This window comes from Hypanus sabinus, chromosome 22, assembly GCF_030144855.1.
Source record: "Hypanus sabinus isolate sHypSab1 chromosome 22, sHypSab1.hap1, whole genome shotgun sequence".
NCBI lineage: Eukaryota > Metazoa > Chordata > Chondrichthyes > Myliobatiformes > Dasyatidae > Hypanus > Hypanus sabinus.
Window position 1 is genome coordinate 5,837,109 of NC_082727.1, and position 27,305 is coordinate 5,864,413.

The window sequence follows — 27,305 nt, forward strand, 5'->3', positions numbered from 1 at the left end:
GCTCCTGTATCTGAGAATGCTTAATCGGCTTTCTCTATCTTCAATGCTTGTAAATTAATCCATTAATTTTCAAGATATATTATCTAACTGTCCAGTAGGCAGATAACATGAAAATTTCAAGTGATGTTACTGGATTCCCTCTAGGCCCTTGTCTGGAATGCATCCAGATGTAGAATAGAGGGTGGTTTGTATAATGAAAAGCGAAAGCATTGAGATCTCCTGTGCGAAAAAATGCAACACTGTGTACTCTGAGCTCTGTATTTACATTCAGTCCCTATAAACAATTTCCCCATGACACACCCCATAATAATTTGTTAGCAAGAACTTTGTCCTCTTCATCCTCTCTTGAATCCAAGACACTGGGAAATTCAGGCTCATTATTACTCTGAGAATTCACCTTGGCAAATAATCTTGTGAAATTGGTTCTGATGAAGATTAGACTGTGTAGATAAACGTGTGCTTCTCTCCACACCATTTTGTCCCAGAATGGTTTAGGAATGAATCAGGACTTATGTGTCCTTACAAAAGTAGAGTATGAAAAGTAGCTCTTACTTGTGCAAACCAGCAATGAAGTGTTCATGACGTACAACAGTTGTTGGATAAAAACAGCATAGCTAAATTCCCTGTGCTTTGAAATTGACTAATTGGATCCATCAGATCAACTCATTTGGAGTGGGAAGGTAGTTGTGGTTATGATTTAAAGACATACAGTACATTTTATTGACTTTAAAGGCTCCTGAATTGGCATGGATAACCTCGTTCACCACCGCTCTGAAATGATTCTATGATCTTCAGACTCACTTTCAAGAACTCTTCTCAGTAATGTGTTTAGTTATTACCCTTCCCTCAGTTACTACTGTTATGTATCTAGTAATGCAGTAATATCTGAATAATATTGTAAAGATATTTTTAAATTAAACGTTCTTTGTTGGCATACATCATTACAGCACTACATCATAATTGCACACCTCACTAGAAGTAAAACAAAACTAGTAAAATTCATCTCCCCAGCTCCATATTTTTCTTTCAGTTAGTTTTATACCTAGAGTTACAAAACTTAACAGTGGCAATGAGGAAGTTTTAAATGAACCCAAGATGACTATCTACCTGTTGAAGCTCAGCAAGACATTCGAGTTAAAAAAAACTGCAGCAGGTGTTATTGCGGAAGTAAAGAGTACATTGAGTTAAACAAAAGGCCAAAAAAAAAGATGCAATTCACGGGTTCATAAACAGCGAGTAAAAAAGCGCAAATGGCTGGCTATATCTGAAAGGTAGGTGTGTTCAATTGCGCAATAGATAACTGGCTGATATATACTGAGTCAATTGAGCAGTATTTTGAAACAGCCAATGAGAAATGAGTGGCAGTGTTGCTGAGTGTAACAGTTGGAAAAACATAGTTTGCTCAGAAGATTGAGTGCTCCAACCAACCCAGTATAAATGAGCTTTGTTACAATCATAAAAGTAATGTCAGAGTAATGATTGCAGAATGCTTTAGGTTTCATAAGCAGAATCAAAAGGGAGGGGAGTCTATTTTATTGTATATGGCTAAATTGAAGAGATTGTCTGAGAATGGGCTTAATGGTGCATGAAGAGATTGTTTAGTTTGCGGAATCTTATGAGAAAGAATTCAAAAATGGCTCCTAACAGAAGCACAACTCATATTTAAAAGAGCACTTGAAAATGCCGTATTAATGGGAACAGCCGACAGTGGTGCCATTAAGTTGCAGTTAAGAAAGACAGTGAGTGTGAACAAAACTACAACAAACAATTTGTGTTCAAATTGCTGAATCAATGGAAATAGCAAACAAAGATGCAATTGAATTGTAATCAGGAATAAAAGTGAATGTGAACAATATTGTAACAGCTAAATAGAAACCAGCCTAGCTGAAAGAATGGTGTTACGTTGTAGCAGGGCCCACAATTACCAGATCAGTGCAGATTTATATCCAAAATTTGCAGAAAATACAACAAAGTAGGGCACCCACAAAGAGCATGTTGGGCAGACAAAAGTAAATGGACTGCCCAGGATTTAGACAAAGATAAAAGCTTAAGCTGTAGTTAAAAAAAAAGTACTAATCATCATGCTATTGATGAAAAATCTGATAATGCTGATAGTGACACAGGACTGTGCAGACTTAAGATTTACAATGTGAAAATTAGCAATAGACAAACAATATGGTTTACGCCAGAAAGGAATGACAAATTCACTAAAATAGAGTTAGACTCTGATTCTAGCTCAGCTGTTTCAATTATTCCACAAAATGAGCTTGAATGGCATTTCAAAGATGCTAAACTGAAGACTGCAGATATGTAACTAAGAACTTAGACTGGAGAAAAGGTAACTCCTGAGGGGTTGACATTTGTAACAGTAAAATACAACAACCAACAAGCCACATTTGTGCTTGCATGTGGTAAAACAGGCGGGCCAGCATTGTGGGGTCGTGAATAACTGAGACAACTACAGCTGTGGGATCCATCCACCATCTGCATGTCACATCCCCTGCAATAAATTCAACTGAAAGCAACTGGATGGTGCCACAGCTGAGTTCAAGGACGGCATTGGAAATCTCAAACAAATCAAGGATAAAGTAGTGTTAAATGAAAATGCCACATCCAAGTTTTACAAAGCCTATTCAGTTGCATATACCATCCGTGATAAAGTAGTCAGTGTGCTAGATCACATGGAAGATGAAAGAATTCTTTATAAGGTTGAGTGGAGCCCATGAGTAACCCCATTGGTCTCAGCCATCAAGAAGAATAGGTCTCTTAGAATCTGTGGTGATTTTAAGGTCACTGCCATCCTGGTACTGAAAGCAGATCAATACCCTTTGCCCAGGATAAAGGGTATCATTGCAACCCTTTCTGGAGGAGAACACTTTGGCAAAGTGGACTTAACTGAGCCCTACCAACAGATGGAGATGGACAATGAGTCCACAGTTTCTCACCATAAACACTCACAAAGGGTTTTTTTCACTATGATAGGCTTATTTTTGAGTAGGATCTGCACCTGCACTCTGCCACACAGCTGTCTAGGCACTCAGTTACTATGACATTACTTTCCATGACATCACTGTTACTAGTAAGGGTGACATGGAACATCTCCAAATTTTCAAGACAGTATTTAAAGGATTAAAGGGTTATGGGATCAGAGCATGACACAACAAATGTGAATTCTTTAAACCAAGCATCTCTTACTGTGATCACACCATTGACACACAAGATTTAAACACAAGTGTGTCGAGAACATTCAAGCAGTGGTTTGTTGCCCCAAGGCCAAAGGACTTTCCACAATTTGTGTCCTTTTTAGGGTCTGTCAGTAACTGTAACAGGTTCCTGCCAAATGTAACACTCCTCTTGACATATTCTCCCTAATGCAAATTGGAAGTCTCTCTATTACGGCAGACATGATCCAAAGGAAACGAGAAAAGACCCCACACTGTCTTAGGTATACATGGCCAAACCAAATGGCTGAAATATGCAGCAGAAACTCGAGTGCCACCATTTTTACCAGTGCTGGAATGAACTTGCCCTCGGCAGGTGTTGCTGTACAATCCAAGCTGAGAGCTAAGTGCTGAAGTTGGAGGAGCTACTTGCTGTTATCTAACATGGTCAAAATGAAAGCTTTGGCTTGAATATTTGTCCTCTTTAAATAATCATAGATCATTAGATCAAGCGTGCACTGTTCAGGATGCCAACACACCCAGAATAAAGGTGTTAGAGCTATCAGAACCATTTCCGGCAGCCTCTGTGGCTTGCCTTCAGTGTTGAGCTTCCAATGTTCTTGAGCACCTGTATTTACTAATCATTATCTTAACTAGCCCTTGTGCTTTCAGTTTAATCTAGTCAAGTTAATTGTGACTGGCATGGGTTTCCTACATTCTATGATTATTTAAAGAGGACTTGTGTTTAGTGCCTTAGCACAAATTCTGTAATTAATTGTACATCCTGCAGAGGGCAGTAATACTCTTAGATGCGTCTAAACTGCCGGAGATAGAAGACGAAGACGAAGCAGAAGTGCCTTAGCACTAAAGAGTTGGAGAGAATGAGTTAGCTCTCAGTGTCACTCAGTTGCTGCCCGAGGTGCTGTTGGTATTCCAAAGTTACCCCTTGTTTCTGTCTTTTCATGGGAATCTGCTGCTTTCTGCTCTTGGACCAAGTTGTGAGCCTGCTGTCCTCAGCACTTGGGTCCAGCTCTGTCCTCTGAGAGCACACCGTGACAGAATGATTCCACTCCTTATGGACCAGCAGAAGCTCCCAGCTTCTCAGTCCACATTCAAGATTTTTTCCAAGGCTCTCCGGGTCCATAAAACCATAAGGCTTAGGGGCAGAATTAGGCCATTCAATCCACCGAGTTTGCTCCGCCATTCCACCATGGCTGATCCCAGGTTCCACTCAACCCCATACATCTGCCTTCTCACCATATCCTTTGATGCCCTGACCAATCAGGAAATTATCAACTTCTGCTTTAAGTATATCCATGGACTTGGCCTCCACTGCAGTCTGCGGCAGAGCATTCCACAGATTCACTACTCTCTGGCTAAAAATATTCCTCCTGACCTCTGTCCTAAAAGGTCATACATCAATTCTGGGGCTTTTCCCTCTAGTTCTGGATACCTCCACCATGGGATTCTTCCTCTCCACATCTGCCCTATTTAGTCCTTTCAACATTCAGTAGGATTCAATGAGATCCTCCTGCATTCTTCTAAATTTCAGTGAGTACAGGCCCAACCACTCACTCTCAGAATCATCCTCGTGAACCTCCTCTGTGCTATCTCCAATCACAGCACATACTTTTTGAGATATAGGGCCCAAAACTGTTGATAACACTCCAAGTGCAGCCTGACTAGTATCTTATAAAGTGTCAGCATTATTTCTTTGCTTTTATATTCTATTCCCCTTGAAATTTATAGCAACATTGCATTTGCTTTCTTTGCCACAGACTCAAACTGTAAATTAATCTTTTAGACTTGCACAAGGACACCTAAGTCCCTCTGCACCTCTGATTTTTGAATTTACATCCCATTTAAATAATAGTCTTCTAGTCTTCACTACTGTTCGTTTTACCAAAATGCATTATCATACAGTTCCCAACACTATTCTATCTGCCACTTTTTTGCCCTCTCTTCCAATTTGTCCAAGTCCTGTTGCAATCGCATTGCTTCCTCAGCTCTGTCTATCCCTCCACCTATCTTTGCATGATCCGCAAACTTTGCCACAAAGCCATCACTTCCATTATCTAAATCACTGACAAACAATGTGAAAAGTAGCGGTCCAAATACTTGACACTGAGGAACACCACTCATCACTGGCAGCCAACCAGGAAAGGCCCTCTTCACTCCCTTCAGCAAGGTTCATAAGCTTTTCCATGCTATGCTTTAATTCTGAATTTCACGCTGTGCGCTCAAGTCTTAGTGCTGACTTGAGCATCAGGTCTGCCTTGTATTTTTCAAGCCTGCCTTGTGAGCTCTAGATCTGCTCCGGATTTCCCAGGGCTGTCTTTTCGGATCTGCGTTAGGAATATCAGAGCTGTTCTGGAATTCTTATGCACCAATGACAGAACTCTTTGGAAAGACTTTGATGGGCATCCAGAATCCTCTGCTATCCCCACCACCAATCCTTCCTGCTCCGCTGGCTGTCAAAGCTGGCAGGATTAGTAAAAGTTTCTGAATGTCTGATACTTCCATTGAGGTTCCCGGACAACTTAATAGAGAAAAGACATTCTGCAGATGCTGGAATCCAGAGTAACGCATACAAAATACTGGAGGGAAGAGGGAGATAGCCAGTATAAAATGGTGGGATGAGTAAATGGTAGCAGTTGATAAGTGTATTTCAGTGAGGGGATGATAGGAAGAAGAGGGAGGGGTGTAGCTCATTTCCCTGTTTCAGGGTAACAGGTACAAAACATTGGAGCTGCAGTTCATTTACCTTCGACTCAGAAGAGAGTAAGAGGAGGTGATAGACAGGAGCTACAGAACGCAGCTCTGGAGACAAGTCTGTATGTAAGAACACGTACACGACGCTGGAAGAACTCAGCAGGCCAGGCAGCATCCGTGAGAAAAGAATAGCCAACGTTCTGGGCCGAGACCTTTGATCAGGAATGGGGGGAAAGAAAGGGCTGAAGCCCAGTAATAGAGTTAGGGGAGGGGGTAGGACCTAGAGGCGCCAGGTGGAAAACCAATCAGAGGAAAGATAAAGGGGGGAGGGGGGGATAAGCATGAAAGAACTGTAGAGATAAAGAAGCAGAAAGTTGAAAGGGGAGAGAGGCAGAGAGGGACCTGGGATAGGGGGAGGGGGAGGGAATTACCAGAAATTGGAGAATTCAATGTTCATACCACCAGGCTGGAGGCTACCCAGATGGTAAATGAGGTGTTGCTCCTCCAACCTGAGTTTGGCCTCATCCTGGCAGTAGAGGAGGCCATGTATGGACATATCTAGATGGGAATGAGAGGCAGAGCTGAAGTGGGTGGCAACCGGGAGGTCCTGTCTATAGTGACAGACGGAGCAACATAGGTGCTTGACGTGTGGTGGTGCTGGGGACTCTGTTATCCAAAAAGTAGCGGAGGGCTTTGAGGCCTTCTTCATGGGGATGAGGCAACACTTCACCTACGAGTCTACTGGAGTCGTCTATTGCATCCGGAGCTCCCGGTGCGGCCTCCTCTAAATACCCCATCAAGAAGGCCTCAAAGCCCTCCGCTACTTTTTGGATAACAGACCCCACCAGTTCCCCAGCACCACCACACTCCTCCGGCTGGCGGAGCTTGTTCTAACTCTCAATAACTTCTCCTTTGGTTCTTCCCACTTTCTCCAGATCAAGGGCATAGCCATGGGCACTCGCATGGGCCCCAGCTATGCCTGTCCCTTTGTGGGTTATGTGGAACAGTCTATGCTCCAAATCTATACTGGCACCACTCCCCAACTTTTCCTCCGCTACATTGACGACTACATTGGTGCTGCTTCCTGCACCCATGCTGAGCTCGTCAATTTCATCAACTTTGCCTCTAACTTTCACCCAGCCCTTAAATTCACTTGGTCCATCTTGGACACTTCTCTCCCCTTTCTTGATCTCTCGGTCTCCACCTCTGGAGACAGACTATCCACTGACATCTTCTACAAACCCACTGACTCTCATAACTACCACGACTATACCTCTTCCCACCCTGCCCAATGCAAAAATGCCATCCCCTATTCCCAATTCCTCCGTCTCCACCGCATCTGCTCCCAGGATGAGGCTTTCAGTTCCAGGACTTCTCAAATGTCCTCTTTCTTTCAGGATTATGATTTCCCTTCTGGCGTCATCAAAGATGCCCTCACCCGCATTTCCTCCACTTCCCGTACTTCAGCCCTTAACCCATCCTCCTGTCACCACAACAGGGACAGGGTTCCCCTTGTCCTCACCTACCATCCCACCAGCCTCTGGATCCAGCATATTATCCTCCGCAACTTCCGCCACTTTCAACAGGACCCCACCACCAAGCACATCTTTCCCTCCTTACCCCCTCAGCTTTTCGCAGGGATCGTTCCCTCCGTGACTACCTGGTCCACACTTCCCTCCCCACAGAACTCCCACCTGGCACTTATCTCTGCAAGTGCAAATGCTACACCTATCCCCACACCTCCCCCTTAACACCATTCCGGGCCCCAGACAGTCCTTCCAGGTGAGGCAACACTTCACCTGCGAGTCTGCTGGAGTCGTCTATTGCATCCGGTGCTCCTGGTGCAGCCTCCTCTACATCAGTGAGACCCAACGCAGATTGGGGGACCGCTTCGTCGAGCACCTACGCTCCGTCCGTCACTATAGATAGGACCACCCGGTTGCCACCCACTTCAACTCTGCCTCTCATTCCCATCTAGATATGTCCATACATGGCCTCCTCTACTGCCATGATGAGGCCAAACTCAGGTTGGAGGAGCAACACCTCATATACTGTCTGGTTAGCCTCCAGCCTGGTGGTATGAACATTAAATTCTCCAATTTCTGGTAATTCCCTCCCCCTCCCCCTATCCCAGGTCCCTCTCTGCCTCTCTCCCTTTTCAACTTTCTGCTTCTTTATCTCTACAGTTCTTTCATGCTTATCCCCTCCCCCTCCCCCCTTTATCTTTCCTCTGATTGGTTCTCCACCTGTCACCTCTAGGTCCTACCCCTCCCCTATCTCTATTACTGGGCTTCGGCCCTCTCTTCCCCCCATTCCTGATGAAGGGTCTCGGCCCGAAACGTTGGCTACTCTTTTCTCACGGATGCTGCCTGACCTGCTGAGTTCTTCCAGCGTTGTGTATGTATTCATTGATATTTATGATATTGTTGTCTACCTGCACTGCACCTTCTCTGTAGCTGTTGCACTTTATTTGGCATTCTGTTATTGTGTTGCCTCAAAGCACAGTGTAATGACTTGATCTGTATGAACACTATATAAGACAAGCTTCTCACTGTACTTTGATACATGTGATAATAATAAACGAATTTAAATCAAGTTTCAGTCATTGTTGCATTGGTCAGTCAGTATAAAGCAGTAACAGTGGAACATTTGGAATCAACACTGCAGACAGACAGAATTCACTCAGTGTCCAAGGTTTATCTTCAGTGAAACTTACGTTTGCTCCCAGTCCCAAAGTTTTCATTATTCTTTCACTTTATCTTACCATGCCTATATTTCCCCTGATCTCTGCCCTGCATGTGTTGTGTACACATAGAGTGGGGTAAGCCTTTCTGCAGTGCCAAGCTTTAGCACTTTGTGTGTGTCGTTCTGTCTTTACCTTGCATGCACAATGGCAAGGTTCTGTCCTGGTGGTTATAAGAAGATTGCTAGGCTGGTAACTAAGCATGGATTTACTTTAGGCTGCAACTTGTGATTGGGGTCAGGTTGAACCAGTTCCATGTTCCCCTGTTCAGTATATAGATACCCCTTTTATCTCTTTGCTTCAAAAACCACTCCCCCCCACACTGTTCTCTATTACACTGCTACTGAGCTAGTTCACTGTTCATCTTTAATATCTCTTTGAAACAGTCCATTATCCCGATAGGCTTCAAGTCAGTCACCGTAATTCTTGCGCCCAGGAAAGCGATGGTAATTGGTCTAAATGATTACCGCACTATGGCTTTGACTTAAATAAACATGAAGCTCTTTCAGCAGCTGGTAATGGATTGTAAAAAATTCCACCTTATTGCTGCATTGGACCTTTCTCAGTCCACAGATGATGGCATTGCCTCAACTCTCCTCTGCGGCCTGTCCCACCTAGAAAATGATGCCTCAGGATGTTGTTCATCGACTGTAGTTTAGCATTTAATATGAACATCTCTCAGAGTCTGGTGGGAAAACTGTCCTTGGTGAATCTCAACACCCCTCTCTGTAACAGGATCTTGGACGCGTTGATGGACAGACCCCAGTCAGTTCGAGTTGACAACAACATCTCAAGCTCCATCATACTGAGCACTGGTGCCCCTAGGGTTGTGTGTTCAGTCCACTGCTGTTCATGCTGCTGACTCTCAACTGCACTGCCAGGTTCATCTCAAACAACATTCTCAAGTTCAGTAATGATATAACAGTGTTTGTCCCCATCAGCAGCAATGATGAGTCTCATACAGAGAGGAGGTAGACAGGCTTGTCAAATGGTGCAAGAACAACAACCTGAGTCTCAACATGGACATGACGAAAGAGATGATGGTGGACCTCAGAAATGTGCAGATCAACCACTGTCCATTGCCCATCAATGGCTCTGCTGTGGACAGAGCGAAGAGCACAGAACTCCTTGGTGTGCGCATAATGGACAATCTAACCTGGACCCAAAACACCTCCTCACTAATTTAGAAGGCTCAGCAACATCTACACTTTCTGAAGAGATTGAGGTGTACAGGGCTCCCACCCACTTTCTAACAACTTTTTACAGGGGAAACCATCAAGGGTGTCCTGTCTGGCTGCATCATTGTGTGGTGTAGGGTGTGGCAAGACCCTGCAGAGGACAGTGAAAACTGCAGAGAGAATCACTGGGGGTTCCCTGCCCCCATTTGTCACATTTACTGTGAGTGTTGCGGACCAGGAATCTGAAGCATTGTTGAGGATCCCTGCCACCCATCCCACAATCTCTTTGACCTACTACCATCGGGAAGGAGGTACAGAGGCACCAGGACTAGAATTGCCAGACTGGGTAACAGCTTCTTTCTCCAGTCTGTGAGACTAATGAAAACCATGCCACCACTGAGGTCTTTTCACTAGGACAATGTGTTTATTGGATTGTTTACTGTTTACCTGTGTTGTGCACTGTGTACATTTTTAATTATATTTTATTAACTTACTTATATAATATTTTTCTTTATGTGCTGTGTGTGATATACATCGTGTGGGTGCACGATGGTCTGGAGGAATGTTGTTTTGTTTGGTTGTATAAACTTGGTACAATAAACTTGAACTTGAACTATTCCCTACAACAGACACCATGGTGGTTCCTCACAAAATGGCAACACACCCCAGCACTTGTGCAAGACCTTTCCTTTGTATGCAGAGTGCCAGTAATTACAAACTCAAGTTGACTGTAGTAGTTCAAGTGCCATGGCTGAATACAGATTGGTCTCCGGTCTCGGCTCTGTAAGAGGAGCTCGCTTATGGAGGCATAACTACTGCCCAAGCTGGCACCTAGACAAAGCTGGAAAATTCATGTGAGAAGACTAGGTGCAATCACTTGTCTGCAGCCCAGTGTGGAAGGATCTCTTCTGAAAAGCTCATCAGTCTTTGCAAGATCAATAAGAACTATATCTGCTGTTAAAAAAAAGACTTACCTTGATGTTAATACATTTTAAATGTTCCTCAGTCTCAGAAATATTTAAATATTCAAATTGAAGCAAATATTTAACATATAAACTATTGAGAATAAAAAAATTAACAAAGGTTAGAGCAAAATAATCATTAAAAAAACAGCTTCTTCCTGAACCTGTGTTGCACAATCCCTTTTGGAATCAGTGGAGTCTTGCTACATTGATTTATTAACCTGGGACTTCTGAAAATTTAAAGACATTAATCACATATGAGCGATTATTTCCCAGTTTAACATTGGGGGATCTCTGTTCACCATTGAGCTCCTTCCATGAGGGTAGTCGGCAAAGTTGACCCTCTTGTCGTTGACACCAAACTAGCAACAAGTGTGGAGCACTGGTTTCACAAGACATCCTCAGAAGTCTGGTGCATACTAAAGCTTCAAGAGCAGGTGTCAGGTGCAGTCTTCTTCACCGAATCTCAAACAAAAAGACAAAGTACCAAGACAGAAAGCATATCAAAACTACAGCTGCAGAGCTCAGAGAACGTTAATGGCAAAGACTTGACAGTCAGGTTTATTTATACATTGGCATAAGTTGTTTCCTATGACTTCAAAAGATTATTATGTAAATGCCACAATGTCTTTATTGCTTTTTACTCTAATACTTCAAAGCCAAATTTAAAGTTATGGTCATGCACAAGTACGATGAAGTACAGGTACAATTAAAAACTTGTTTGCAGCAATGTCTTATGTAAACTGCTGGGCATGTTCATTGCCTTTAAATCTGTAAATGTTCCACCTTATAGGCATCAGTACATCAGACCTGATTCCATCCCTCAGGATGAAATCTATGATCAAAGTACATTACTGTTGAATACTTCACATAATCTCCTCTGGTTTAAGCACATATGAGAGAAAATGAAGTGGTCCTGTGGTAAAGTTGTAGCTAAACTTAATTCGCTCATCTTGAATTAACATAATTTGCATGCAGCCGCTGTGCGAGTAACATTTGTTGCAGATCATTGAGCGATCTGTCATGTATTTCAGTCACCCCTATACTTGAGGTATCTTCACTCAGCTGGAATTCGGTCACCACAATGTGTTTCTCAAATACAACTTTAAATGAAAATGTAAAAGGATATTGCAAAATTGTGGTTGCAATCACTACTTGCTGAACAGAAACACAGAATATGTTGTTAATGATCTCATAGCAGCAGCAAGCAATGGATGTCATTCTGTCGTCAATCCTGCAGAGCCCTAAGCAACATATGCACAGTGGCCAGTGAATTAGGTTCGCCTGGACACCTCCTTGTCAACACAAATATCTAACTATTCAATCATGTGTCAGCATCTCAATGCATGAAAGCATGCAGACATGGTCAAGAAGCTCAGTTGTTGTTCAGACCAAACATCAATTTGGGAAAGTTTGACAGTGAAGTGATTGCTTGTGCCAGAAGAACAGGAAAGGAGAGAGAGAGAGAGAGAGAGAGGGAGAGAGAGAAACTTTATACAATGCTTCTGATGATTGCATCCTCTAAGCCTTCTCTTTCATTGTAACATTCATGATGATTGTCAATACCTTCTAATTCTTTGTAGTTCCTAACTTGTTGAAATAGCAAAATTGTTTCCTTTTTGTTCCCAGTGGTTTCTGGCATCTCCAAGTCTGAATGCTTGAAATGGTAGTGAGCAACACAATTCTGAATTGTCGTATTGTTTATTTCTCACCAACAATCAGTGAGTGAGAAAGATTACTACCTTTTTGAACACAAACACATGCAACTGATGCTATTTAACAAATGTTCACTCTCCGCACTGTGTAGTGACTAACAGGCACAGAAGAGCATGTAACTGATTCTAGTTAGAAACTGTTTGGCAACAGTTTACTGTCCCAAATAAATGAAGGGAATTCCAGCTATTCCAGCCTCGACTAGGAAGGGGAGGAGGGAAGAGAAGAGAGTGGTAGTGATAGGGGATTCTATAGTCAGGGGGGCAGATAGGAGATTTTGTGGGGAAGATCGGGAGTCTCGGATGGTATGTTGCCTCCCTGGTGCTGGGGTCCGGGACATCTCAGATCGGGTGCAGGTTATTCTCGAGAGGGAGGGCAAGAACCCAGATGTTGTGGTCCATGTAGGGACCAACGACGTGGGTAGGATGAGTGAGGGGGTCCTGCGTAGTGGGTTCAGGGAGTTAGGTTCGAAGCTGAAGGGCAGAACCTCCAGGGTAACAATCTCAGGATTGCTACCTGTGTCACATGCGAGTGAGGCAAGGAACGGAAGGATTATACAGATTAATACATGGCTGAGAGGATGGTGCAGGAGGGAGGGCTTCAGGTTTATAGATAATTGGGCTTTGTTCCAGGGAAGGTGGGATCTGTTCTGACGGGACGGTTTACACCTGAACTGGAGCGGTACTAACATTCTTGCAGGAAAGTTTGCTAGTGCTTCTTGGGGGTGGGGGGGGTTTACAATAGACAATAGATGCAGAAGTAGACCATTCGGCCCTTCGTGCCTGCACCGCCATTTTGCGATCATGGCTGATCAACTACAATCAATACCCGATTCCTGCCTTGTCCCCATATCCCTTGATTCCCCTATCCATAAGATACCTAACTAGCTCCTTCTTGAAAGCATCCAGAGAATTGGCCTCCACTGCCTTCTGAGGCAGTGCATTCCAGACCCCCACAATTCTTTGGGAGAAGAAGTTTTTTCTTAACTCTGTCCTAAATGACCCTTATTCTCAAACCATGCCCTCTGGTACTGGACTCTCCCAGCATCTGGAACATATTTCCTGCCTCTATCTTGTCCAATCCCTTAATAATCTCATATGTTTCAATCAGATCCCCTCTCAATCTTCTTAATTCCAGCATGTACAAGCCCAGTCTCTCTAACCTCTCTGCGTAAGGCAGTCCAGACATCCCAGGAATTAACCTTGTGAATCTACACTGCACTTCCTCTACAGCCAGGATGTCCTTCCTTAACCCTGGAGACCAAAACTGTACACAATACTCCAGGTGTGGTCTCACCAGGGCTCTGTACAAATGCAAGAGGATTTCCTTGCTCTTGTACTCAATTCCCTTTGTAATAAAGGCCAACATTCCATTAGCCTTCTTCACTGCCTGCTGCACTTGCTCATTCACCTTCAGTGACTGATGAACAAGGACTCCTAGATCTCTTTGTATTTCTCCCTTACCTAACTCTACACCGTTCAGATAATAATCTGCCTTCCTGTTTTTACTCCCAAAGTGGATAATCTCACACTTATTCACATTAAACGTCATCTGCCAAGTATCTGCCCACTCACCCAGCCTATCCAAGTCACCCTGAATTCTCCTAACATCCTCATTACATGTCACACTGCCACCCAGCTTAGTATCATCAGCAAATTTACTGATGTTATTTTCAATGCCTTCATCCAAATCATTGACATAAATCGTAAACAGCTGTGGTCCCAATACCGAGCCCTGTGGCACCCCACTAGTCACCACCTGCCATTCTGAGAAACATCCATTCACCGCTACCCTTTGCTTTCTATCTGCCAACCAGTTTTCTATGCATGTCAATGTCTTCCCCCCGATGCCCTGAGCTTTGATTTTACCCACCAATCTCCTATGTGGGACCTTATCAAATGCCTTCTGAAAATCGAGGTACACTATATCCACTGGGTCTCCCCCATCTAACTTCCTGGTTACATCCACGCAAAACTCCTGGGAGAGTCCAGTATCGGAGGGCATGGTTTGAGAATAAGGGGTAGGTCATTTAGGACAGAGTTAAGGAAAAACTTCTTCTCCCAGAGAGTTGTGGGGGTCTGGAATGCACTGCCTCGGAAAGCAGTGGAGGCCAATTCTCTGGATGCTTTCAAGAAGGAGCTAGGTAGGTATCTTATGGATAGGGGAATCAAGGGATATGGGGACAAGGCAGGAACCGGATATTGATAGTAGATGATCAGCCATGATCTCAGAATGGCAGTGCTGGCTCGAAGGGCTGAATGGTCTACTTCTGCACCTATTGCCTATTGTCTATTACTATTAGTTTTTTTTCTTTTAGAGTTGTCCCAAGTAAGTGGTTACTCCATGAACCAATGGCCCAAATAACCAGAATCCAATAATATTTCACATCAGCAGGACACCTTTTTTGAAGATGGACGAAAAGAAATATATAAGATTATATAATATATATTCGTTGGCCACTAATTAGGTACACCTATACACCTGCTCATCAGTGCAAGTATCTAATCCGCCAATCATGTGGCAGTAATTCAATACGTAAAAGCATGCAGGCATGGTCAAGAGGTTCAATTGTTGTTCAGACCATACATCAGAATGCAGAGGAAATGTAATCTAAGTGACTTTATAATGAAATAATTGTTGGTGCTAGATGGGATGGTTTGAATATCTATGAAACTGATGATCTCCTGGGATTTACGTGCACATTCTCTAGAATTTATGGAGAATGGTGCGAAACACAAAAAAAAAAAATCCACTGAGTGTTAGTTCTGTGGGTGAACACGCCTTGTTAATGAGAGGTCAGTGAAGAAGGCCGGACTGGCTTGAGCTGACAGAAAGAAGACAGTACCTCAAAGAACTATGTGTTCCAACAGCAGTGTGCAGAGGAGCATTCCTGAATGCACAACACGTTGCACCTTGAAGTGGACGGGCTACAAGACCATGAATATACACCCAGTGGCCACTTTATTAAAGTCATTGTTGTAAAAGTCCCTGCACATTTATTACACTGGACAATAAAGATTTTGCTCTCTGTATACTTTCAGGCATACCTTAGAGATATTGGGCTGCTGATCATGAAAATTTCCCTATCATACACCATTTAAAAAGATTGCCTATATTTGTTATTTCAATTCATAATTCAAATTAGAATAATTGATGCCAAACTTAAGAAAAGCATTTCAGTTGGTCCACAAATCAAATAAGTCTTCAATGATAGGCAATTTGAAGTACTTCCAGTGGGACGAGAAAGAAATCAGATGGAAGACATTCAAGGATGTTGCTGAAGAATTTCTTGGCAACTACAGAGCACCAAACTACTTGCAGCTGGTTGACGCAAACACGAGGAAATCTGTAGATGCTGGAAATTCAAGCAACACTCACAAAATACTAGTGGAACACAGCAGGTCAGGCAGCATCTATAGGAAGAAGTACAGTCAACGTTTCAGTCCAACACCCTTCATTAGGACTAACGGAAAGAAAAGATGGTAAGAGATTTGAAAGTGGGAGGAGGAGGGGAAATCCGAAATGATAGGAGAAGACAGGAGGGGGAGGCATGAAACTAAGAGCTGGAAAGGTGGTGAGCAAAGGGCAATAATGCGTTCCACCAGCATTTTGTGTGTGTTGCAGCTGGTTGACAACATGTTTCAAGCATACAAAACCATGAAGTACAACATATCACTAAAGATTCACTTTCTGCATTCCCATTTATACTTTTTCCCTGCAAATCCTGTGGCTGTCAGTCACGAGCACAGTGAAAGGTTTCACCAGGACATTGCAGTCATGGAGAAACGGTATCAGGGCAACTGGAATCCATCAATGGACACTATTGGACACTCAAGTGAGAAGTTTCAGGCATTGAATACAAATGAAAATCATGAACAAAACATTTTTAGCTTAGTTGAACTATTGCAAAGTGTCAGCACCATTATGCAACTAAACACATTATATTCAATAAAAATTAATTTCTTGTTTCTCCAAATTAATACAAGTAGTCTGAAATTATATTTGTGTTCAGCATCAAGCAGTCTATCAAAAACAAAAAAAATTCTGAGGGAACAAGGCTTTTGATAAAAATATTATCCAGTGTTATCAAAGTATGTATGCAGAAAACAACTCTGGGATTCATCATCCTGCAGGCAACCATGAAACAAAGAAACAGTATGGAACCCATTCAAAGAAAACATCAAACACACAACGCACAAAAAAAGAACACATGTATTAGGTAGAAGAAGTACCTAATAATGTAGCCACTAAGTGAAAACTTGGTGGAACCTTATTTGCATGGCAAACTCATCTCCTAAGAGTCAATTAAAATTAATGAAAGGCTGACAACATGGGTCTGGACAGATTGAAAGAGGTATGTGTTCTGGGACATTTCAAATTGCGTCATTGATTCATGAATTTCTGCCAGAACAGGATGTGGAAATGCTTCAAATTGAACCAATACACTTTCCTTGACTCAGTGATTTAAATAATCTGTAGTCACAGGTCCTGCTTTACTGGAATAATTAAACAGCTCGCAGCTAGAAGCATTAAAGTGGAGTTAATGCTGGGAGATCACCAGCATCATTTTGACCCAGAAGTTATATAGACTATTTTTGACAATAATGTATAGTAAGAGATACTTAGAAAGTCTGAACAGAATGAATATAAAATACTTTAGCTTTCAAGCTAAAAGTATGGTCAAAAAGTGGCTGTGATAAGATAGTAAAGATATTTCTAGAAGGGGTAACTTAATGCCTTGGGTTGTAACACACACTCTTCTTTCTGTCAATCTCCATGCATTGGATTGTGTAACCAATGTCCTCCTGAACATGGAAAACATCGTTAGTAAGCCTTTGGAATTTTTAGTGATGAGCTCATGACAGTTTTATCTTCCTCTTGTGATCCCCGTTACTCAAAAGCACAAGAGCCAGAGCAACAGAGGTCTCAAAAAGGAAGAAGCTTTTGACAGTGGTTCAAAATTGTCACATTGTCATATTGTCACATATGGTATTGGTATGTCATTGTCACATGTACCAAGATACAGTGAAAAGCATACAGATCAAGTCATTACACAGTGCATTAAGCTAAAATAAGGTAAAACAATAACAATCAGAAAAAGTGTAAATGCTACTGAAAGCATGCAGTGTAGGTAAACAATAAAGTGCAAGACCAAAATGAGGTTCAATACTGTGCAAAAGTCTTGGGTGTCCTACCTATATATATAGGTACATCTATATAGCAAGGGTGCCTCAGACATTTCTACAGTGCTGTAGTAATTTTATGTATTGCACTGTACTGTTGCTATGAAAAAAAACAAATTTCATGACATATGTGAGTCGCGAAAAACCTGATTCTGATATGGGTCTCGACTGTGGAATGAGAGTGGGAAGGGGGCAGGGAAAGGGGAATCATGGTTGGGAAAAGGAGGAGGGAGAAGGGCAAATTAAATATTTGCCACTTAAAGAGAACTTCTTTCTCCAATTTCCCAATCTGAAGTTAGCTTTTCAAGCTGAAACATTAACTCTGTTTCTCTTTCCACAGATGTTGCCTGGCCTGTTGACTTTTCCTGGTGTTTTATTTCAGATCTGCTGTTTTCTGACATTCTTCCCTATGCAACCTTACGGCATAGAAGGAGGCTATTCAGGCCATTGAGTGTATGGCAGCTCACAGAAAGCAATCCCAACAATTAAATTCTGCTTCATGGCTTCTCACTCCCCGAACCTATTATCACCCAGCCACACTCAGGATATTTAACACTTCCCATCTAATTTACCACCAGCAAATCTGTGGGATGTGGGAGAAAATCTGGGGAAAACTAACACAGTCACAGGAGAGCATCCAAACTTCACACAGACAGCACAGGGGTCCGAATTCTACTGCAGCTTTACTGCAGGTCGCACCACTCCACAACTTCATTCATTCATAGAATTGAGCGTTCAAAGACATTACCTGTGAGAACATAACAAATAGGAATAGGAAGCCAATTGTGCCTGTTCTGTCACACAATTAAGCTAAAAAAAATTATTTCCTCAGCCCTCCTTGCATTTACCTCATACACCTTGATTTCCTTAACAATTAGTGCCAAAATATTTTCCATCTATTTCTTGTACACTCAGGCCTCATTATTACTTCTGGCTTCTTTGTAGTCAAGCCCTAAGTTCTGTTATTTCCCCCATGCTGAGAAGTCTAGGAAGATCTTTGTAAAACCATTATCCCATTCTATTTATGTTGTTCCTTCTCTCCCATTATCTCCCAGTGTGCTCACAGACCTCCCACTGGCTCAACTATTCAAATCTTATTTGTCTTGTTAATATTTCAGATTTCTCTAATGCTCTTTCACAGACATGATCTGTTCCATTCTTTTCTTCAAATGTTTGCTTTCTCAATTTCCAGATCTAATAGGATGTTTGTTTCATTTTTGCTTTGCTTCCATGGAAGGTAGCACCAAACTTCTTTTAAGGATCATTTACGTCATGGATATACACAACATCTCATCAATTGGTTATAGCTGCAATATACACTCAACCTGAGCCTTCTCCTAAAGTTGACATATCCTTGTTTTCCTTCATCCATTAGTTGTACAGGCAACCTCTCCCGGAGAGGGTATCTGCTACATTCTACCTGGGATGCTCCTAGAATCAAGTTCTGCATTATACTCACTCACCAATAACCAAGTTTGTGCAGGGTTCTTTACAGGAGTCAAAGTCAGAGGCTGAGTTCCAGAGACTGGTGAGACAAACCTGAAGATCAAAGGTTGAAGTCGGCAAATCCAGAGGTTGAGGCCCGTAGGTCAAAGCCCCTTAGTTAGTGTGTCAGGTCAGAGGTCTGTGAATATGGAATGTGCTACCTGGGATGCTGGTAGAGTTAGACGTGTCGGGGACATTTGGGAGGCTCTTAGATAGGCACTTGGCTGAAGGGACTATACGTGAGGGAAGGATTAGATTGAACTTCAAGTAGGTTAAAAGTTCGGCACAATGTGGTGGACTGAAGGGTTCAGGCTGCGGTACTGTTCTATGTTTAATTTTCTGGGTCATAAACCCACAATCTCACTGTTCGCACTGGGGAAGAGGAAGATAAACCAGATGACCTCAGAGATATGCAGCTAGAAGAGCTGCATCTCTGACTATGGAGGAGTATCTAGGCTGCTTACTTGAGGAAAGCCATCACCAGAGTTCTTCTCAACTGGCTCCTCCTCCCAGTTTCCTCAAACACCATGTGGATCCTATCCATCCAGAGGCCAGAGGCACAGTGGTCACTGGGCATTAACTCCAGGAGAAAGGCAAAGAGCACATCTGCCTTTGACTTCATCCACCAGGAGAGACTGCGGAGAACTTCTTTCAAATTCAGTTCCTGTCAATGACAGCAAGTAAGTCGTAATAATAGTAATTGGTTTATTAAGGTCATATACAGATACTGAGATAAAGTGAAAAGCTTTTGTGTGCATGTCATCAAGACAGACATTTCATACATAAGTACATCAAAGAAGCACAGAAAAAAAGTGAATTAGACTTCAGAAACAAAAATCCTAGAAAATCTGCAGATACTGGAAATCCAAAGCAACACATACAAAATGCTGGAGGAATTCAGCAGGTCAGGCAGAATCTATGGAAAAGAGTAAATAGTCAACATTTCAGCCTGAGACCCTTCATCAGGACTGGAAAGGAAGGGGAGAAGCCAAAGTGCAAGGTGGTAGGTGATAGGTGAAACTGGGAGAGGGGGAGGCTGGGAAGTTGATTGATGGAAAAGATAAAGGGCTGGAGGAGGGGGAATCTGATAGGAGAGGACAGAAGACCATTGAAGAAAGAGAAGGGGGAGGAGCACCAAGGGGAGGTGATGGGCAAGTACGGAGGTAAAGTGAGAGAGGGAAACAGGAATGGGGGAATAATGAAGGAGTTGGGGGAGGTGTGGCATTACCAGACATTTGAACAATCATTGTTCATGCCATCAAGTTGGAGGTTACCAAGACTGAACACCTTGTGTTGCTCCTCGCAAGAGTGTGGTCTCATCGTGGCAGCAGAGGAGGCCACGGATTGACGTGTCAGAATAGAATTGAGGTGGGTGACCACTGGGAGATCCAGCTTTTACTGGCGGATGGAGGATAGGTGCTCGGCGAAGCGGTCTCCCAATCTACATTGTCTCTCACTGATATACAGGAGGCCACTCCGAGAGCTTCGGATACAGTAGATGACCCCCAAAAGACTCTCAGATTAAATATCACCTCACCTAGAAGGACTGTTTGGGGCTCAGAATGGTAGTGGGGGAGGAGGAGTAGGGGAGAGTGTGGCACTTGTTCCACTTGCAAAGGTAAGTGCCTGGAGGGAGATCAGCAGGGAGGGACAGGTGGACATGGGAGATACATAAGGAGCAATCACTGTAGAAAGTGGAAAGTGGGGGGATGGAAAGATTTGGGGGGCAATACTGGTGTAGGCTTGGAACATGGACTGTTCCATGTAGGCAACAAAAAGGCAGCCAAAGCTGGGATCATGCATGGTTTGAAGGAACGTGAGGATCCGAAGAAGAGCTTGTTGAAGGTGAGGACCAGTTCTGCCTGACAGAGGAGAGAGGTGGTGGAGGGGAACTGCTTGGGTCTGGTGTCCAGAAAGAAGCAGAGAGCTTTAGGGACCCTCCTGAAGGGGTTTTACAAAATATAGGGATCAGATATCCATAATGAAAATGAGATCATTGGGGCCAAGGAATGTAAGATCATTAAACAGATCAAGAGTGTGTGAAATGTCATGGATACAGGTAGGAAGGAACTGAACTAGGGGGATAAAACATTTGAGGTATACAGACAAAAGTTCAATGGGGCAGGAGCAGGCAGAAACAATGGGTCTACCTGAACAGTTAGGTTTCTGAATCTTGGGTAGGAAGTAGAAACAGGAGGTGTGTGGGGTAAAGGAACTATGAGATTGGTGGCGATGGATGGGAGATCCCCAGAGCTAATAAGGTCAGTGATGGCATGGGAGGCAATGACCTAGTGCTCCGTAGTGGGATTCTGTTTGAGGGGTAAGTAAGCAGAAGTGTCTAAGAGCTGCTGGTTGGCCTCAACAAGGACTATTACGGTGCCCCCCCTTATCCGTGGGTTTGATGGTGAGGTTAGGATTAGTGCAGAGAGAGTGGAACAGAGAGTATGTTCAGAAGGAGTGAGGTTAGCATTGGAGGGGGGTAAAGTCAAGACGGTTGATGTCCCTTCGGCAGTTGGAAATAAAAAGATCCAGAGCAGGGTGTCCAGGAAGAGGAGGAAGGCTGAAAATGGGAGAAGGGGTCATTGGTGCAGGCGGACTGCAGAATATCGTGTCGCAGTTACTGAGAAAGTTCAGTGCAGGTGAATAAATAAAGTGTAAAGCCCAGGGTGAGGTGGACTGAGAGATCAAGAGCTTATCTGTATCGTATAAGAAGTCTGTTCTCGAGCCTTATAACAACTGGGTAGGAGTTGTCTTTGAGCCTTAAACACTTTTATCTTCTGCCTGATGAGAGGGGAGAAGAAAGAATGTCTGGTGTGGGAGCAGTGAGAAGTGTAGACAATGGAGGGGAGGTTGGTTAGTGTGATGGACTGGGCTGTGTTCCCAACTCTCTGTAATTTTTTGTTGCCTTGGGCAGAGCAGTTGATATATCAAGCTATGATGCATCCCGATGGCATTGCCCACCATGGTGCATCAATAAAAACTGGGCAGCGTCATTGGAGACATGCTGCATTTCCTTAGCTTCCTGAGGAATCACAGGTGTTGGCGAGTATTCTTGGTCAAAGTGTCCACGTGGCTGGTTCAGGACAAACAGGAGCCGGCACCAGAACCACCTGTAACAAAAATATTTCAAAATTTGTTTCAGGTTCATTCTGATTCAGTAGCAAGAGATATCTGCACATGTACACATGTTCAAGGTTATAAGAAATGACTTTATCAGTTATATAAAGAACAAAATATAGAAATAAAGAAAATTGAATAATAAAGTAGTAAAAGAGATGAGATAATTCTTATCTACCAATTACTAAGCTATGCTACACAACTACACAACATACTGCCAGAGGGAACCTTAAGTACCTGACTGCTTTTCCAGTCTCTCTCAGATTAAATTCTGTCTCTCTCTTTCTCTCTCAATGTCCCCCACCCCCCCCCCCTCCCTCTCTTTCTATCTCCAGCTCGTAGCACTGCCCTGGTTGGGACTCAGCCTAAGAGAAGATTCCCAACTTACACAAAAAATGCCCCATTTTATACCCTTCCTGACGAAGGGTCTCAGCCTGAAACGTCGACAGTTCTTCTCTTTATGATGCTGCCTGGCCTGCTGTGTTCCACCAGCATTTTGTGTGTGTTGTTCCCATTTTATACCCTTCCTGACGAAGGGTCTCAGCCTGAAACGTCGACAGTTCTTCTCTTTATGATGCTGCCTGGCCTGCTGTGTTCCACCAGCATTTTGTGTCTGTTGTTCCCATTTTATACCCTTCCTGACGAAGGGTCTCAGCCTGAAACGTCGACAGTTCTTCTCTTTATGATGCTGCCTGGCCTGCTGTGTTCCACCAGCATTTTGTGTGTTGTTCCCATTTTATACCCTTCCTGACGAAGGGTCTCAGCCTGAAACGTCGACAGTTCTTCTCTTTATGATGCTGCCTGGCCTGCTGTGTTCCACCAGCATTTTGTGTCTGTTGTTCCCATTTTATACCCTTCCTGACGAAGGGTCTCAGCCTGAAACGTCGACAGTTCTTCTCTTTATGATGCTGCCTGGCCTGCTGTGTTCCACCAGCATTTTGTGTGTGTTGTTCCCATTTTATACCCTTCCTGACGAAGGGTCTCAGCCTGAAACGTCGACAGTTCTTCTCTTTATGATGCTGCCTGGCCTGCTGTGTTCCACCAGCATTTTGTGTCTGTTGTTCCCATTTTATACCCTTCCTGACGAAGGGTCTCAGCCTGAAACGTCGACAGTTCTTCTCTTTATGATGCTGCCTGGCCTGCTGTGTTCCACCAGCATTTTGTGTGTTGTTCCCATTTTATACCCTTCCTGACGAAGGGTCTCAGCCTGAAACGTCGACAGTTCTTCTCTTTATGATGCTGCCTGGCCTGCTGTGTTCCACCAGCATTTTGTGTGTGTTGTTCCCATTTTATACCTTTCAAGATACCTTCAAAAGTCTGTCTTAAGGTTTTTCTGCAATGCTTTTCTAGACAAACGTATTTTTCACCATTGTCAATACTCATGGCTGTAGACTGCTACTTGGACTAAGTCCTTGAAAAATGGTTGTGGACTGGTTCATTTGTACTTTCTCAAAACATTCCCACTTCCCAGACTAACACCACTTTGCCTTCAGGCTTTCATTTTCTATAACATACTTAAGCACATACCAAGGAGGAATTAAATTTAACTCTTTCCTTACACTAACCAAGTTATAACTAGTGTCAAACCAGGCAGCTTAATTTCCTTAATACTTTCCACGATTATTCTTGCTGCAGTTGGATCTCACCATCAGCTTTCATGCTGTTTTCATGACTATCTAGTGATTCTCATTGTTAAGTGGTGTTACGTACTCGTGACATGACAGTGGTACCCTTGTCACGTGACTGGGGTTGAAGCTATACAGGACTTGAGATAATGGTCTTGTGATGGTGGAGTGACGTTATTTTCCCGCCAGTAGAGATCATGTGACAGGTTTTTTTTTACAGGTTATAAAAGGAAGATCCCACCCTGTGAGGAGGGGCAGTTCGTGGCTGGATTTGCCATGTTGACTTCATGCCACTATGTGATTTAATGTGATGATGCAGTTTAGTTGAAAGATTAAGTTTTATCTAATGCCTAAAGTTTAAAAGGACATTGCCAGCAGGTTCTTTACAATACTGCTAGTTTGAGAATCAGTGGAGAGTGAAGATCGGAGTTCGGGAGTTAAAGATCGAGGAGAATCTATTTCGACGGTGAAACGGGTTCTACCTTGTTTAATCCTTATTTGGAAGGAATTCGTTGACTGTTCTCGTGTTAATCTCTGCGGGATAGCAGAAGATTGAGGACAGTGTGATAAAGGAAAGGTCAGTGCCCTTAAGCCGTTTCGTTTCGTTTCGTAAATTCTTCGTGGGAAGTTCAACATCGGAGATCGAAGCAAAACGACGTGAAAGAGAATTTAAATCGTCTTATAAAGTCTCTCCTCTTAAATGGACTGTGGGCATTTCGAACTTTTGGCAATACTACTTTAAAAAACTGTTTGAGCTGCATTGCTTTAAGAACTGTTTAAGCTGCCGCACAGCAGCTGATTTCCGGTTACGTTAGTGTTTGTTTACTTTTGGGGGGTTTGTTTTTAGTGTTTAATAGAAGTGTTATTTGTTATAAAGACCCTTGCCGAACTCATGTATTTATTGTTGCCTGATGTTTTACATGCTCCACTTGTTTTACATCCCTTGTCCAGGTCACTCACGGCAACTATGCTACCCCAATCTCCTTTTGTCATCTTCAATAATCTTGCAGGGAGTGCAGGAGGGAAATGCAAGTTTATGCTAAGGAGGTAACAGGCAATTTATTACAAAACTGGTGCGCACCAGGAGACAAAGCTGATGTACCTGAGCATGGATTATGGTCTGGTTTTTACATTCCCAGTTGATGAGATTACTAGTAAAATTACACTTTGATAACTGAATGGTGGTTACAGAAAGAATTAAGTAACAGACTAGGTACTGATTATGTAATAAAATGGTATCCACAAGTCTAACAGTATCTAATTTTCTATTACAACAATAGGTGCTCTCTATAACATAATTAATGAACTTCCTGAAACTTGGTAATTGTAACTGCTGACTTCTGTGTCTCCACTCTAGGCTTTGTCTTCAGTTCTCTGCAACATCAGCTGAATCCATGCCTCTGGTTACTAGTTACAAACCCTCACGATTCTTTCCCCCACAACACAGGGGAATTGTAAAGAACCAAATGGATGGTTTGTACTAACGTCAGCAGTTTTATGGCAGGGCTTACATTTACCAAGTGGTCCCAATATTCCAGATTCAGATTTATTTATCACATGTATATTGAAGCATATACTCAGTGACCATTTTATTAGGTATATCCTGTACTCTGTACGTTATGTTCTGCTGCTGTAGCCCATCCACTTCAAGGTTCAACATGTTGCACATTCAGAGATGCTCTTCTGCAAACCACTGTTGTAACACATAGTTATTTGAGTTACTGTCACACTCCTGTCAGCTTGAACCGGTCAGACCATTCTCCTCTGATCTCTCTCATTAACAAGACATTTTTGCTCACAGAACTGACACACTCTGGATTTTTTTTTTGTTTTTCATACCATTCTCTGTTAATTCTAGAGACTGTTATGTGTGAACATTCCAGGAGATCAGCAGTTTCAGAGATACTTAAAGTCTGGCACCAATGTTCATTCCACAGTCAATGTCAGTTAGATCACAGTCCTGCTCCATTCTGATGTTTGGTCTGAACAACAAATGAACCTATTGACCATGACTTCATGCATTTATGCATTCAATTGTTGTTACATGATTGGCTAATTAAATATTTGCATTAATGAGCAGGTGTACAGGTGTACCTAGTAAAGTGGCCACTGAGTGTACAATGAAATGAGTCATTTGTGTTAACAACCAACATAGCTACACATTCCAGCACCAACATAGCATGCCCATAATGCTTGGCAGTACAACATAGAACACAACAAACAACAAAACAACAACAACAACAGTAAAACAAGCCCCTTTCCTCCCTCCTTCAAATGAGTCTGGGTCATTAACTCAAACATAAAGTTACACAAAATATACAGTATTGGGACAGGTCTGTGCTATCACCTGTTACATTACATCGCTCTCCTTCAACACATCCCAACTCACTCACCATTTTCCACCAGCCTCCCCTTGCACAAAGCGGTGCCAATCTTAAAATTCAATGCAGAAGTTTGATCTGCTTTCTCAGCCACTCTCTGCACTGAGTCAAAGAAAACTACGGCACCGAAACAGGCCTTACCCCTCCCATTCATGGATCTATCCAAACTTTGCTTAAGCATTGAAATTGAAATCAAAATCATATCCACCACTGACACTGGCAGCTGATTTTACACTCTCCACACCCTCTAAGGGAAGAAGTTTCCCATCATGTTGCTCTTAAACGTAGAACATAGAATAGTACACATTTCACATTTCACCCTTAACCCATGACCTTTAGTTGTAGTCTCACCCAACCTTAATGCTTGCATTCCTATACAAAAATTCAATAATTCTGTATACCTCTATTAAATTTCCCCCAATCTTCTATGTTCTAGGGAATAAAGTTCTAACCTTTTCAACTTTCCTCATAACTCAGGTCCTCCAGTCCTGGCAAAATTCTTGTAAAATTTCTCTCTACTCTTTCAAACATGTTTGTATCTTTCCTGTAGGTAGGTGACCAAAACTGCACAGAATCCTCCAAAAGAGGGCTCACCAACATCTGATACAACTTCAACATAACATTCCTATCCCTGTACTCAATCATTTGATCGATGAAGGCCAATGTTCCAGGAGCTTTCTTTACAACGCTATCTAACGGTGACACCACTTTCAAAGAATTATAGACCTGTATTCCCAGATCCCTGTACTCCTCAGTGTCCTACTGCTCATTGTGTAACCCCTACCCTGGTTGGTCCTCCCAAAGTGCAACTTACACTTGTCTGCATTAAACTCCATCTGCCATTTTTCAGCCCATCTTTAAAACCAGTCCATATCCTGCTGCAAGCTTTGATAGTTTTCCTTGCTGCCCACTACACCTCCAATCTTGGTGTCATCTGAAAATCTGCTGATCCAGTTAAGTGCATTACCATCCAAATCATTGATATAGATGACAAACAATGGATGCTGCACTGATCCTTGTGACACACTATTAGACACAGGCTTCC